At 53.5% G+C, this 13,444-nt stretch overlaps 1 pseudogene; it reads right to left on the bottom strand.

Annotated features, from left to right (window-relative positions):
• Positions 1 to 4,735: 4,735 nt before the first annotated feature.
• On the bottom strand, positions 4,736 to 12,436 carry LOC144273981 (C-type lectin domain family 2 member B-like; annotated as a pseudogene).
• Between the last annotated feature and the right edge of the window lie 1,008 nt (positions 12,437 to 13,444).

Genomic DNA, 13,444 nt, shown 5'->3' with positions numbered 1-13,444 from the left:
TTCGGTGTGCAGGCAGGCTCCCAAATCCAGACAGCGGCACTTCACATCCGCTTTGCCCTGGCGTCAGGGACTGCCCTGAGCGCCCATCCTGCAAACATGTACGCACCTGAGCCGTCCCACTGTAATCCAAGGCTACTCCTGCTGATGGAGTTAAACACGTGGCTAAAGCATTTGCAGAGGTTCCAAAGAGCTGAGGCTCCATGTAAAAGGAACATTACTTCAGTTATTCCAATCTTGGGTTGATGAGATGCTGCTGCCTGCCCTCTCCCTTCACAGCTGAGTCTCCCACCCAGTGGAATTCTCCAAGGAACTTCGCACTCCAAGAGACAGAGGTGCCTGAAGTGGCCATTAGCCTCTTAAGTCCCTTTGTGAATCCAGCCCTAACCGTTCATCGGGACAAGTCCTCAGCTCTCTGCAGCTGTCCTGTTACTCAGGTTGCACGGTGCAGGTTTCCTCTCACCCATCAGACTTTGTTTTTAAAGGAAAGCTGAGATGCAGGAGATCAAGGTGGCGCTTCCAATGAACAAGTACCAGGTCACCGACCCCATGGGATTCAGCCTCGTATGGTCCTTGCTCCAGACCCCGTAACTCTGTGGTTCTCAAGCAGGGGTACATGTATCCCTGGGGTAAACAGAAGTCTTCCGAGGAGTAGGTCAACTCATCTAGATATTGGCCTCGTTTTACAGGAAAGTTAGAGATGAAGGACAACACCAGAGCCAAGCCTCCCATTAGGGTGAGGGGGAGGAAACACTTACCCATGGGCCTTTCCTTGTTACAGGGACCCACAGTGACACGGACTCTCTCTCACTCTGCAGCTTCTCAGGCTCTGCTGATGGGAACAGCTGCGGGTGGATAAAAGGCAGCCAGGTTCTGTCTGAGACGTGTGCCGCGGATCTCAAATGGATCTGCCAGTAAGAAACGGCCCTGATATAAACAGTGCAACTGAAGATCCACATTTGTGTAGCTGTAATGTGAAGTACCCCCTGTTTAGTCTCCTGGGTAGGGCCCTACCAAATTCACCCATCCAGTTTGGTAAATTTCATGGTCATGAGATTTTTTTAAAGTCTTTTAAATTTCACAGTTTTAGCTATTTCAATCTGAAATGTCACCCTGTTGTAACTGTGTGGATCCCATCCCAGAAGAGGGTCAAGGGGGGGGGTCTCAAGGCTATTGGAGGAGGGGTGTCACGGTATCACTCCCCTTACATCGGCACTGCTCCTGGCAGTGGTGCGACCTTCAGAGCTGGGCTCCCTGCCGGCGGGCACAGAGCTTTCTGCTGCTGGGGGAGGTTCCTGACGGTGGCTCTGATCTGGCCCTGGGAGCAGCCCATGCAGGGGACGAGATCCTGTTCCTCCCCAGCCCAGCCCGAACTTGCATCTAGAGCCTGGCACACAGTAGGAGTCCCTGCCCAGGACGCTGCCAGCCCTGCCCCTCCCCCGTTCCAGGGTTCAGCACTCAGAGGTTAAAAGGGCCTGGAGCTGGCGGGTGGCGGGGTTCCCTCCTGACCACCGCGCTCTGGGCAGTTGCCCACGTCACCCACCCATAAGGTTGGCCCTCCCCCCCCCGCAGCAGCTGCTGTTCTTTGGCCGCCCAGATCTGAAGGCAGGGTAGACAAAAGGGGGGCAGTACTGGGACATATTTCCCGCCCCCCCCAGACAGATTTCACAGGGGAGACCAGATTTCACAGGCTGTAATGCATTTTTCATGGTCATGAATTTGGTAAAGCCCTACTCACGGGGCGGGACTGGGGCTTTAGGCAGAGCAGAACTCTGGGCGGTGCGGGGACTCAGGTGCCCCGCGCAGTCACAGTTCCTCTCCTCGGTCCTCCTCACTGGGCTGGGGCCTTGGGGTATAATTTTTAACTGCCCCAAACCTGCAGTAAGTTAATACCCTGCAATGCTTCCCAGGGTACCCAGGGCTGGGAGGCACCTCGCCACCACCTGCCCTTTGCCTGAGGGAGCCTTGTCTGTGCCTGCCAGGGGTCAGCTCCAACTCCACTGGCCACACGCACTCGCTGCTGGGCCTGCCGTCACTGCAGGGTAGCAATAGGCCCACTCTGCCCTCAAGCCCTCTGAGCATCTGTCTGGAGCGAACAGTCCCTGGTCCCCTGGGCACTGGCAGGATTCACAGATTCACTGTTTCCAAAGGAACAGTAACATCCTCGGCCCCAGCTTACCAGGTCCAGCTCCGATCACTGCTCCACTTAACACACAGCGCTGCCATAGGCTCATAGTGAAATCACCCATCAGTTCAACAAAGCCAAGAGTCAAGTAGAAGTGTTGGAAACAAATGGTTACATATAACAAAGTCACAACATGTGTTCTGGAGCCTAGACTGAACTAACAAGGTATTCTCCTGTCTAACCAAGTACAGCTCACCCGAAATCCTTGCAGCACTTCACAGCCAGGCAGCCTCGGACCCTTCTTTCTTGAGACATGCGTGCAGTCAGTTTGTCTCCCAGGGGAAGGATCCAGTATGTCTCTGCACACCGAGAGAGATCAGACCAATCCTTTGTCTTTATGTTTAAACACCACAGATGGACACACACACAGCCCCCTGCTCTTAGTTTCTTCCTGTAGATTTCCCTTTTTTGTGGATTTTGCAATCTAATTTTACACCTGGCTCAGTGGCAAAGAGACATCCTACGGCAGGCACAGAATACACAGATGGCCAGACAGGGAGGTAACCTCAGTTGCCTCCTGTCTGAAAGGAGCATCTGGGGTACATCACCTCCCGTGACCTGCCTTAACTCCAAGACCTTAAAGGCATCATTGTCAGTCTAGAGACACAGCTCCTTATATAGTATCCGTACAGAGGTCTTGCTCCAATTATGGTGACCATTGGGCTACTGGCCCTTGATACAGACCTCACATGCCCCCTTTGGCGAACTATTCTGTAGACCACTGGTTCTCAACCAGGGGAACATGTACTCCTGGCCGTATGCAGAGGTCTTCCCGGGGAGACATCAACTCATCCAGATATTTACCTAGGTTTACAACAGGCTACATAAAAAGCACTAGCGAAGTCAGTACAAACTAAAATTTCAGATAGTGACTTGTTTACACTGCTCTATCCCTATACACCGAAATGGAAGATTTATATTTCCATTGATTTATTTTATTATACGGTAACAATGAGAACGTCAATCATTTTTCAGTAATAGTGGCTGTGACGCTTCTGTATTTTTTGTGTCTGATTTTGTAAGCGAGTAGTTTTTAAGTGAGATGAAACTGGAGTTTCGCTTTTTAAGTGAGGTGGCAAATCAGACTCCTGAAAGAGGTACAGTCATCTGGAAAGGTTTAAAACGACTGATGTAACAATCAGACCCAGGGGATTCCTGGAAAACCTTCTGTGCTGCCTGCCACTTGGCACCAAGGGGTCCCTGGGTCACATACATCTTTCCCCCAAACTCCATCTCTGGGCAGGCTCAGCTCCTCTCTCCTGCAAGGAGGGAACTGAAGCCAAGGCCGTGCAATAGCGCTGTCTGCAGTGTCTTGAGAGAGTGCGCGCCAACCTCAGGGCAGACTGCTGGGAACCAGGGCACAAATCCAAACTGGCTGAGAATTCTAGACCTAGATTTCACCAACCAAACATGCAGGGTAACCTCCTCCGGCATCCTAACAGCCTAGCCATGCAGTCCCCTTGGGTACTCCGATCTGTCCCGCAACCCAGGTGAGCCTGCCTTTGAGAGACAGATGGTCTCTTACACTCAGAATCACAACAGTATTCAGGTTACTCCCAGTCCCACAGGCCCAGGCACCCCAGGTGAACTGCACCTTAGACATCACACCAAAGACAGTGTATGTAGCCAGTCTTATTATATGACAATTTATTAAAAAGGAAATAAGATTTATTTACAAGGCTAAAGAGGGTAAACATACATACACAACGAAGCTACAAAGTTTCAAAAGGTAACAGAAGCATCTATAGAAGACATGGGGACTTTGGCATGACCTGCCACCTGGTCTGTCTGTGTCACACCTACCCCCTCCCTGCCCTTTTCAAACCCACTGGGCTCCAGGAAGGGAGAGAACAGACATTTCTCCTCTTGCTCCTACGTTCCAGACCCTAGGTGTCCCAAGAGGAGTGTAACAGGGGGTCTACTCCCTTGGCAGGTACAGCGCTCTTAAAACTAAAAATGGAAAATTAAAACCAGTTTAAAACATTCATGCTTTTATCCAAAGCAATATCTGGCAACAACAACAAAAAAGGAACTGGTGGTGTAAACCTGCAAACTTCAAAATCAATTGGGTTTTCAAAAGACCCCAAAAACTGACCCATAAAAAAAACTTTGTTAAAAAGTTCCTGGGCGGGGGCGGGGGGGCAGCGGCACGGGAATGTAGAACATCCCCCCATAGCTCTATGCCAGACCACCGAATGGGAATGATGAATATTTTTCAAAGATTCCATACATAATTTTCTAGAGTAAAAAGCTTCCGTGGGGGAATGTCAGGGCAGCGAAAGCTGAGCCTGGTGCCTTGGCTCAGTTAGGCAGAGCTCCTGGTCCAGCTGAGGTAGGTTAGAAAGGCTGGATTTGAGCCGTTCCACTGGCGGAAAAAGAGATGGCACGGGTGGGGGGACAAGATGTGCAAATAGCATCTCTGGTTTTCACCTAAGTCCACAGTGCTCTGCCCAGTGATGCGCAGAGCATTCCCCGATATTCCGGAATTGCTCAGATGTGATCTTGTAAAGAGATCAGTCCGGCTTTTCCGGGACTAATTCCACAGTACTCTCCTTACAAGCCCCCTACAACGGCAGCCTCCTGTGCCTCTGTAAATGCATCGGGTTTGGTGCAGATCTAGGGTCTCTCACTGCTGCATCGCAAGTTGCTGACCGCACTCAGACCGTTCAGATACGCGCAGCCTCCTCCTCCTCCAATCGGAAACCTGCAAGACAGAAGCCAGGGAGCTGGTGTCAGGTAGGAGTTGGACATTTCCCATCAGTCACAGGCAGGGAGAGACGCTCTCGCACAGTGCAGGGAGCTGCTGCACTCACAGCCCCTCACGATTCCCCTTCCTGCACCTGCCGCAGGCCCCAGATAGAAAGGGGGCAGTGGGGCAGCAAGGCCAGGAAAGGTTCGAAGATCAACTGACCTCCATGGAGCATTTATGCTGGGTGGGTATTAACCCAGTTCCTACTCTCCCCCCGCTACACACCTAGCTGGGTCTGGATGGGCCCCTGCAGACCCAACCCACCCAAACTGCCCCGGGCGCAGGTTCCAGGTGACTCTCAGCGTGGCGAGGAGCAGGAGTAATGCTGCACAGAAGAGCTGGGTCCAGGGGTCCCTAGACAGTTTACATCAGCTCTCAGGCCAGAGGCCTGTCAGGACAGGCTGTATTGCAGGGGGTGGCTGGAGTGAAATGCCAGCAGCACAAACCCAGCGGCCATGGGGTGACCCCAGCCACTCACACAGAGCTTCCCGTGAGAGCTGGAGGCCAGCGCTTCCCACCTGGGAACAGGGTGGGATCCAGGTCCACAGGCAAATCCTTCCCCATGGTCCCATCCTGGCTACTCACAGTAGACATGTGCTCGGCTAGGAGAAGGCCCAGCACTATTCTTTGGGCAGGCCGGGATCTCCCTGCCCTCAGGCCACCAGCCTCTGGCTCGGGGTGAGATCTGTCCCAGAGAAGGGAGAGCCCAGCTCACAGCCACCTGAGCAGATGGCTGTGGGTGGCTCCCCCACCAGCATCACCCCAGACGAGCTCTGAGGGGATGGCAACGATGCACCCAGAGCCTTCTGCTGGGGGGGGCGCCCGCAGGGTGGCAGATTTCAGGGTTAACACCCCACTGAGATGCCTGTTTACCCAGTTCCGGTAAATTGGCGTCACATTAGCTATCCTCTAGTCATCGGGTACAGAAGCGGATTTAAATGGTAGGTTACAGACTACAGTGAGTAGTCCTGCAATTTCATATTTGAGTTCCTGGTCCTGGTGACTTGTTACTGTTTAGTTTCTCAATTTGTTCCAAAACCTCCTCTAATGACACCTCCATCTGGGACAGTTCCTCAGATTTGTCACCTAAAAAGGACGGCTCAGGTTTGGGAATCTCCCTCACATGCTCAGCCGTGAAGACTGCTGCAAAGAATTCATTTAGTTTCTCTGCAATGGCATGGTGCCAGCTGCGGTGTGGACAGACCCCAAACAGGCCGGCTAACAGATGGACTCATGAGGCAATCACAAAGACAGACTGCTGCCGACATCAGGGCATCCTTGCTGGAATATGTGAAAATATCTGACTGGGATAAAACAGGTAATCAACTGACTTGTTTTCTAAGCCTCCTCTGGGCACATTTTCCAGCTTCCCATCAACCGCAAAGGGCTCTTTTAAAAATGCCATTCAGCTGTAAGTACCTAAGACTGGCCACATGCGTCAGACCAATGGCCCATCTAGCCCAGTGTCCTGTCCTCCGATACTGGCCAGCGGTAGGTGCTTCCGAGGGAATGAACAGAACAGGGTCAGTATCGAGTGATCCATCCCATTCACACCCAGCTTCTGGCAGTCAGATGTTTATGGACACTCAGAACATGGGGTTGCATCCCTGACCATCCTGGCTGATAGGAACTGGTCGAGCTATCCTCTGTGAACTTATCTACTTCTTGTTTGAACAGAGTTATACTATTGGCCTTCACAACATCCCCTGGCAACAAGCTCCACAGGTTGACTGTGTGTTGTGTGAAGAAATACTTCCTAATAACATCAGCCACACTATCAGAGGCTAGTTCACCTGTACATCCACCAATGTGATATATGCCATCATGTGCCAGCAATGCCCCTCTGCCATGTGCATTGGTCAAACTGGACAGTCTCTACATAAAAGAATAAATGGACACAAATCAGATGTCAAGAATTATAACATTCATAAACCAGTCGGAGAACACTTCAATCTCTCTGGTCACGCAATCACAGACATGAAGGTCGCTATCTTACAACAAAAAAACTTCAAATCCAGACTCCAGCGAGAAACTGCTGAATTGGAATTCATTTGCAAATTGGATACTATTAATTTAGGCTTAAATAGAGACTGGGAGTGGCTAAGTCATTACGCAAGGTAGCCTATTTCCCCTTGTTTTTTCTTCCCCCCCCCACCCCCCAGACGTTCTGGTTAAACTTGGATTTATGCTGGAAATGACCCACCTTGATTATCATGCACATTGTAGGGAGAGTGGTCACCTTGGATGAGCTATTGCCAGCAGGAGAGTGAGTTTGTGTGTGTATGGGGGTCGGGGGGTGAGAAAACCTGGATTTGTGCTGGAAATGGCCCACCTTGATTATCATGCACATTGTGAGGAGAGTGGTCACTTTGGATGCGCTATTACCAGCAGGAGAGTGAGTTTGTGTGTGGAGGGGCGGAGGGTGAGAAAACCTGGATTTGTGCTGGAAATGGCCCAACTTGATGATCATTTTAGATAAGCTATTACCAGCAGGAGAGTGGAGTGGGAGGAGGTATTGTTTCATGGTCTCTATGTGTATATAGAAAAGGAGTACTTGTGGCACCTTAGAGACTAACCAATTTATTTGAGCATGAGCTTTCGTGAGCTACAGCTCACTTCACGAAAGCTCATGCTCAAATAAATTAGTTAGTCTCTAAGGTGCCACAAGTACTCCTTTTCTTTTTGCGAATACAGACTAACACGGCTGTTACTCTGAAACCTGTGTGTATATAATGTCTTCTGCAGTTTCCACAGTATGCATCCGACGAAGTGAGCTGTAGCTCACGAAAGCTCATGCTCAAATAAATTGGTTAGTCTCTAAGGTGCCACAAGTACTCCTTTAAATTTATATATATACAGAACTTAAAAAAATGGGTGTTTAAAACTATTTCTCCCCCCCCCCCCCCGCCCCACCACCACTGTTCCTCAGATGCTCTTGTAAACTCCTGGAAATGTGCTGGAAATGGCCCACCTTGATTATCACTTCAAAAGGTTTTCTCTCTCTCCCCCCACCCCACTCCCCTGCTGGTAATAGCTCATCTTAAGTGATCACTCTCCTTACAGTATGCGTGTTAAACATTCATTTTTTCATGTTCTGTGTGTATATAAATTTACTCACTGTTATTTTCCACTGAATGTATCCGATGAAGTGAGCCGTTAAACGTTAAATTTAATTACATTATGGTCACTATTACCGAGCAGTTCAGCTACATTCCCCACTTGGACCGGACCCTGTGCTCCGCTTAGGCCTAAATCAAGAATTACCCCTTCCCTTGTGGGTGCCAGGATTAGCTGCTCCAACAAGCCGTCATTGATGGTGTCTAAAAATCACTTCTCTGCATCCCATCCAGAGGGGACATGTTCCCAGACAATATGGGATAGTTGAAAACCCCCATTATTATTGGGTTTTCTGCTTTTGTAGCCTCTCTCATCTCCGTAAATTTCACAGTCCCCATCCTGGTCAGTAGTATATTCCTGCTGCTAGATTCCTATTCTTCAAGTGAGGAATTTCTATTCTGAGAGATGCTAGGATACAGTTGCATTTGTTTAAGATTTTTACTGTACTTTACTCTATGCTTTCCTGGACAAAAAGTGCCACTCCCCCGCCAGCGTGACCTACTCTGCCGTTTTTTCACTGCTGATGGTCCAGGGTCAAACCCTGCTATCGGATCAACTGGGGTTTGGTTATTTGATCACACCCACATCCCACTGAAATCCCTCTTGGGATGTCGTCTGGGACATCTCTACTGTACCCCCATTGTCATGGCAGCCCCAGGCACTCAGCATTTGTGACTATCAGGCATCTTTAACGCAGATGGCCCCACTAAAGCCAGACAGATCTGAAAGCTTTGGCCAGTCTCCCAGCAGACAACACTTGCTTCCACCCATCACTAATACACAGAGTACATAGCACTGACTGGTGCGTTGGCCTGAACTCGATATCTCAGATGCCAGGGACCCAAAGCCCAGGGAATTCACAGAGGACTTACAGGTTGTTGAATTTGGTGCCATTGGCCCATTTCCAGAGCTGCCCAGGGTCCCTCCAGAGGCCAATCCAGTGGTCAAGTCTGCCTTCATAGCGCAGCAGGAAAGCCTAAAAACAGCAGAGGGAGAGGTGGGGTCAGAGCACAGGCTATGTGCACCAGAGACTCACAGGGATACACTGACGGGCTCTGTTTTCAGGGAACGGCTGGGGATTTTCACCTCCCTCTTGCCCAGCTCTGGGTAATTCAGTATTAACTTTCCCATCCCAAACCCAGCTCCCCCTCACACCAATCCGCCCAGGGCTGGAGCACCTCTTGGGTGCTGCTGGGTCTAAGCTGCCCCAGCACCTCTCTATAGAAGGCCACATTCTGTGTCAAAGCCTCGCCTTACAGAACAGCTGAGCTCCCCTCCCCATCACAGGGGAAGGGGAAGGGGAAGGAAAGAGCCCAGCTGAGCTCAATAAGGGATGCTGGGAAGGGCCAGGGATGAGAGTAGAGCCACCAAATCCTCAGCTAGAAGGGGCCAGGGCTAAGAGGAGCCCCCCCCCCCCGCCCACCCCCCCATCCTCATCTGGCTACCCAAGAGCACTGGCTCTTCAAGTCAATCTGGGATCTCAGTACCCCTTTGGCCCCATGCCACCCAGAAGACACTCAAGGCAGCCTAGCCCGAGAGAGGGGCGGTCTCCTTTTGAGAGGGCTGACAGTGAGTGATCCCTGCAGTCAGACACGGACACTAGAGGTGCCCCGGGACAGCCAGCCAGGCCTGGCATTCAGCAACTGGAAGCTCATTTACTCAGAGCTGCTCTTCGAGCCCAGGTTCTCCTGCAGCAGCTGCTGAGCCAAGACCAGAACGTTGCAATTCGAGCATCTCTCACCATCTCCTGCTCACTGCTGATCTCAGTCAGGGAGGCGCTGAGCGCAGAGCATTGGGTCAGGCTGCAGGTCCAGTTCCTTTCGGCCTCAGAGAAATAGTAGCATTTCCCTCGGTATCCGATCCAGCAACGGGCCCCGGTTCAGCTGACGGAAGCTGAGGTCTCCACACTGAGAATGAGACAGCGACACGTGGTGTGAGCGAGACCCGCCACCCGCCAATGAGGAGAACAGGGGGAGATCAGCCCCTGCGCCCCAGGCTTCTGAGACACCTCGAACCAGGGTGGGTACTGAAAGGCCGTGAGGGAGCCAGGAGGATGCTGGGAATCCAGCCCCGGAGGGGGGTTATCTGACTCTGGACTCCCTCTCTTGGGTTCACATTCAACAGGAATGCAGCTGACAAACCGCTCATGCCATGAAGCCCAGGACAGAGAGCTGGGCCCAAGCTCCGTGTTACAACACGGGGTGGACAGAGAGCTGCAGAGGGAGGGGACAGTTACCAGGGGGCCAGCAGGGGGGCAATAATTAATGGGTAGGAGATTAACTGCAACATGATTTGCCAGGTGTAGTACCTCAAGGAGTTCTGCTAGCCTGGACTGCTGCCCCCTCCCCCTGCTCTGCGCTTTGCTTCCCTGGAGAGGCAGGTTGAGATGAAGACGGGAACAAACTCCCTTCCCTTCAGGGGACCGAACACCCGCTGCCCGGCCTGTCCAGCGCAGCCAGCCAGCTTCACGGTCACCATAAGCAGCTGCCATCTGCGCTCGCACACGCTGTCTGTGTAGGCGGGGACGTCAATAGCGTGACGAGACCCTGCCCTGCCGAGGTCACCAATGGGTGGGTTTCACGCTGCGTTAAGGGAGGTGTCCGTACTGCGTTCCACGGCTCCTTTCAGTGACACGCCAGCACCTGCCCAGCACTGGGCACCACCCGGGGATGCAGGAAGGCCAGGCTGGCACCTCAGGGCGACACGCTGCAGGCAGAGGGCCCAGCTCATTCCTGCCCTGCACCGTCAGTCACCCCCATTCTGCACGGGTATCAGTGACCGTGCCTGGGGCCCGGTAACAGTCACTTGGACCCAAAGGGCTCAGAGATGGGCTGCAGGGAGCTAATGTCAGTCCCGACACAGAGAGTGCCCAGGTGCAGGGGTCTGGGAGGGAGCAGGAGGAGGGTCGGTGTCTGAGAGGGAGCAGGAGGGGAGTCTTGGAGGAACATCCCCCAGGAATCCTCTGTCCCAGGGGCAGAAGCCAGACAGGCCAGGAGGAGAGACTGACTGTGGTGGCTCCAGGGGGAATGGGATTTGCAGAGAGGGGGAAGGGAAGGGAACGGTGAGAACTCACCTGCCAGGAGAATGATGAGAACTAAGAACATGGTTGCGAGGGCTACTGGGAGCACAATTGTACGTTTCTTGTAGTTACATTTCCAGCAGTTACGAGGAGGGTCTGAAACAGAAAGACCCATCAGGGAGGGCTGCGAGGACACGTCTCCCCGACGGCACCAGGGCTGGAGCTGCCTTAGAACAGTGGTTCTCACCCACCGGTTCGTGTACCCCTGGGGGTAAGCAGAGGTCTTCCACGGGGCACATCAACTCATCAAGAGATTTGCCTCGTGTTACGACAGGCTACATAAAAAGCACTAAGTCAGTACAAGCTAAAATTTCCTACAATGACTTGTTTATACTGCTCGATAGACTATACACGGAAAGGTACAGCGTTGATAGTCCAATTGATCTATTTCATAATTAAATACGCAACTATCAGAGAGAGTCAGCAATTTTTCAGGAATAGTGGCTGTGACATGTGTGTATGTTTATGTCCGATTTTGGAAGCATTTGGAAGATTTTGGATTTTTGTTTTTAAGTGAGATGAAACTTAGGAGAGTGCAAGACAAATCAGCCTCCTGACAGGGCGACAGTCCTCTGGAAAGGCTGAGAACCACTGGACTCGAACATGCACCGTTCTGTCGATTGCTCCTTCCGTCAGACACTCTGGGAGAGGAGCCCGGAGGGTCAGGCCGGTTGGGGCTGGCAGAACAGCCCCTCCTTCCTCTCAGCCCAGTGCCCTCCCCTGGGCACTCCCAGCCAGGCTGCCAGGAGGCCTGGTGAGCTCAGGGGCACAGAGATAAGGACCTGCATGTCCTGGTGGCAGTTGCTCAAACTACCCCCCCGCACCATCCGCACCCCCATTCTGCCCCCTGCCAAGCGCTGGCTGGGCCCACACTGCCGAGTGCCCCTGTCCCCGCACACTGGGGTCTCACACTGGCCAGACACAGCAGAAGGGGGGAGAACGAACCAGGCAGAGATGGGCCAGGGCTGTCACAGGGGGTCTGACACACCCAGCCCAGGAGGGCCCTGCACAGCCCCACGACCACCGCTGTGTGCACCAGACAGCAGCTGTGAGCTGGGGATTGGTGTCCTGAGAGCCCCTGGGGGTGATCCAATCCCTGCTGCCCACAGACGGGGTGTTGCTGGGCACTGGCTGCTGCCACTGAGAGCCTGGCCCCATGTGGGGAAGCCTCAGTGTCTCTCTCCAGCCTGTTCCCTGGCAGTGACACCCCATTACCTGGCTCCCCTCCAGTCTCCAGGTCTCCATTGCCCTCAACAGGCCACTCCTGCAGCGGCTTTTCGCTCCCAGCAGGTCCAGCTGCTGGCCCCATCGTCTCTCTCAGGGACACTCGGGCTGCACACGCTGCTGGAGGCGCTGGGCTGGGGTCGGCTCCTCTCTGTGACTGTGTCCGATTCAGCAGTAGCGAAGCCGAGCTGGGGCGGGGGTCCTGGCCCTGGCTCCCTGCAAACCCTGCTCCGGACTCTCCAGCCGATCTGAAAGTCGAGACAGACCCAGCAGGACAGGTCTGTGGGGGGTGGGGCACAATTTGTGGTTTCTCATTCCCTGCCCAGCAGCCCAACCCCCTGCCAGAGGGGGTGCCATGATGACTGAACCCCCTTAAACGCCATCGGCCCCTCCAACCCCACGCTTCAGAGACCTGATCTGCTACGGACCCGACCCACCAGGGGAGTGGGGAGAGCCACCAGACACCTAACACAGGCCCTGCCCCTAGAGGAGAAGGAAGGGGGAAAAATAGAGCCCCCCGCCACCAGCCCAGAGAGGAGAAGAAGGGAAGGGGCGCTCCCCCCCTCCAGAGCCCGGCGAGCGGGAGGAGGAGGACAGAGACGATGGGAGTCGGGGTTCAGGCTGGGGGGGTCCAGGCCCTGTCCCCCCCAGTCTCCAGCACGTCCCGCACGTTGCTCAGCACCTCAGCAGCGACGTCTGCACCCGAAGCCTCCACAGCGTCTGTGGGTTTCGACTGGGGCCTTTTAGAGCCTCGCGCTGACTCCGCCCCCCGCTGGTGGCCTGAGGGCGGGGAGATCCCGGCCTGCCCGAAGAGTAGTACTGGGTCTTCTCCCAGCCCAGCACATGACTACTGTGAGTAGCCAGGATGGGACCATGGGGGAGGATTTGCCTGTGGGCCTGGATCCCACCCTGTTTCCAGGTGGGAAGTACTGGCCTCCAGCTCTGACGGGAAGCTCTGTGTGAGTGGCTGGGGTCACCCCATGGCCGCTGGGTTTGTGTTGCTGGCATTTCACTCCAGCCACCCCCTGCAATACAGCCTGTCCTGACAGGCCTCTGGCCTGAGAGCTGATGTAAACTGTCTAGGGAGCCCTGG

This window comes from Eretmochelys imbricata, chromosome 14 (genome assembly GCF_965152235.1).
Source record: "Eretmochelys imbricata isolate rEreImb1 chromosome 14, rEreImb1.hap1, whole genome shotgun sequence".
Lineage (NCBI taxonomy): Eukaryota > Metazoa > Chordata > Testudines > Cheloniidae > Eretmochelys > Eretmochelys imbricata.
This window is presented reverse-complemented; position numbering and strand designations above follow the sequence as displayed.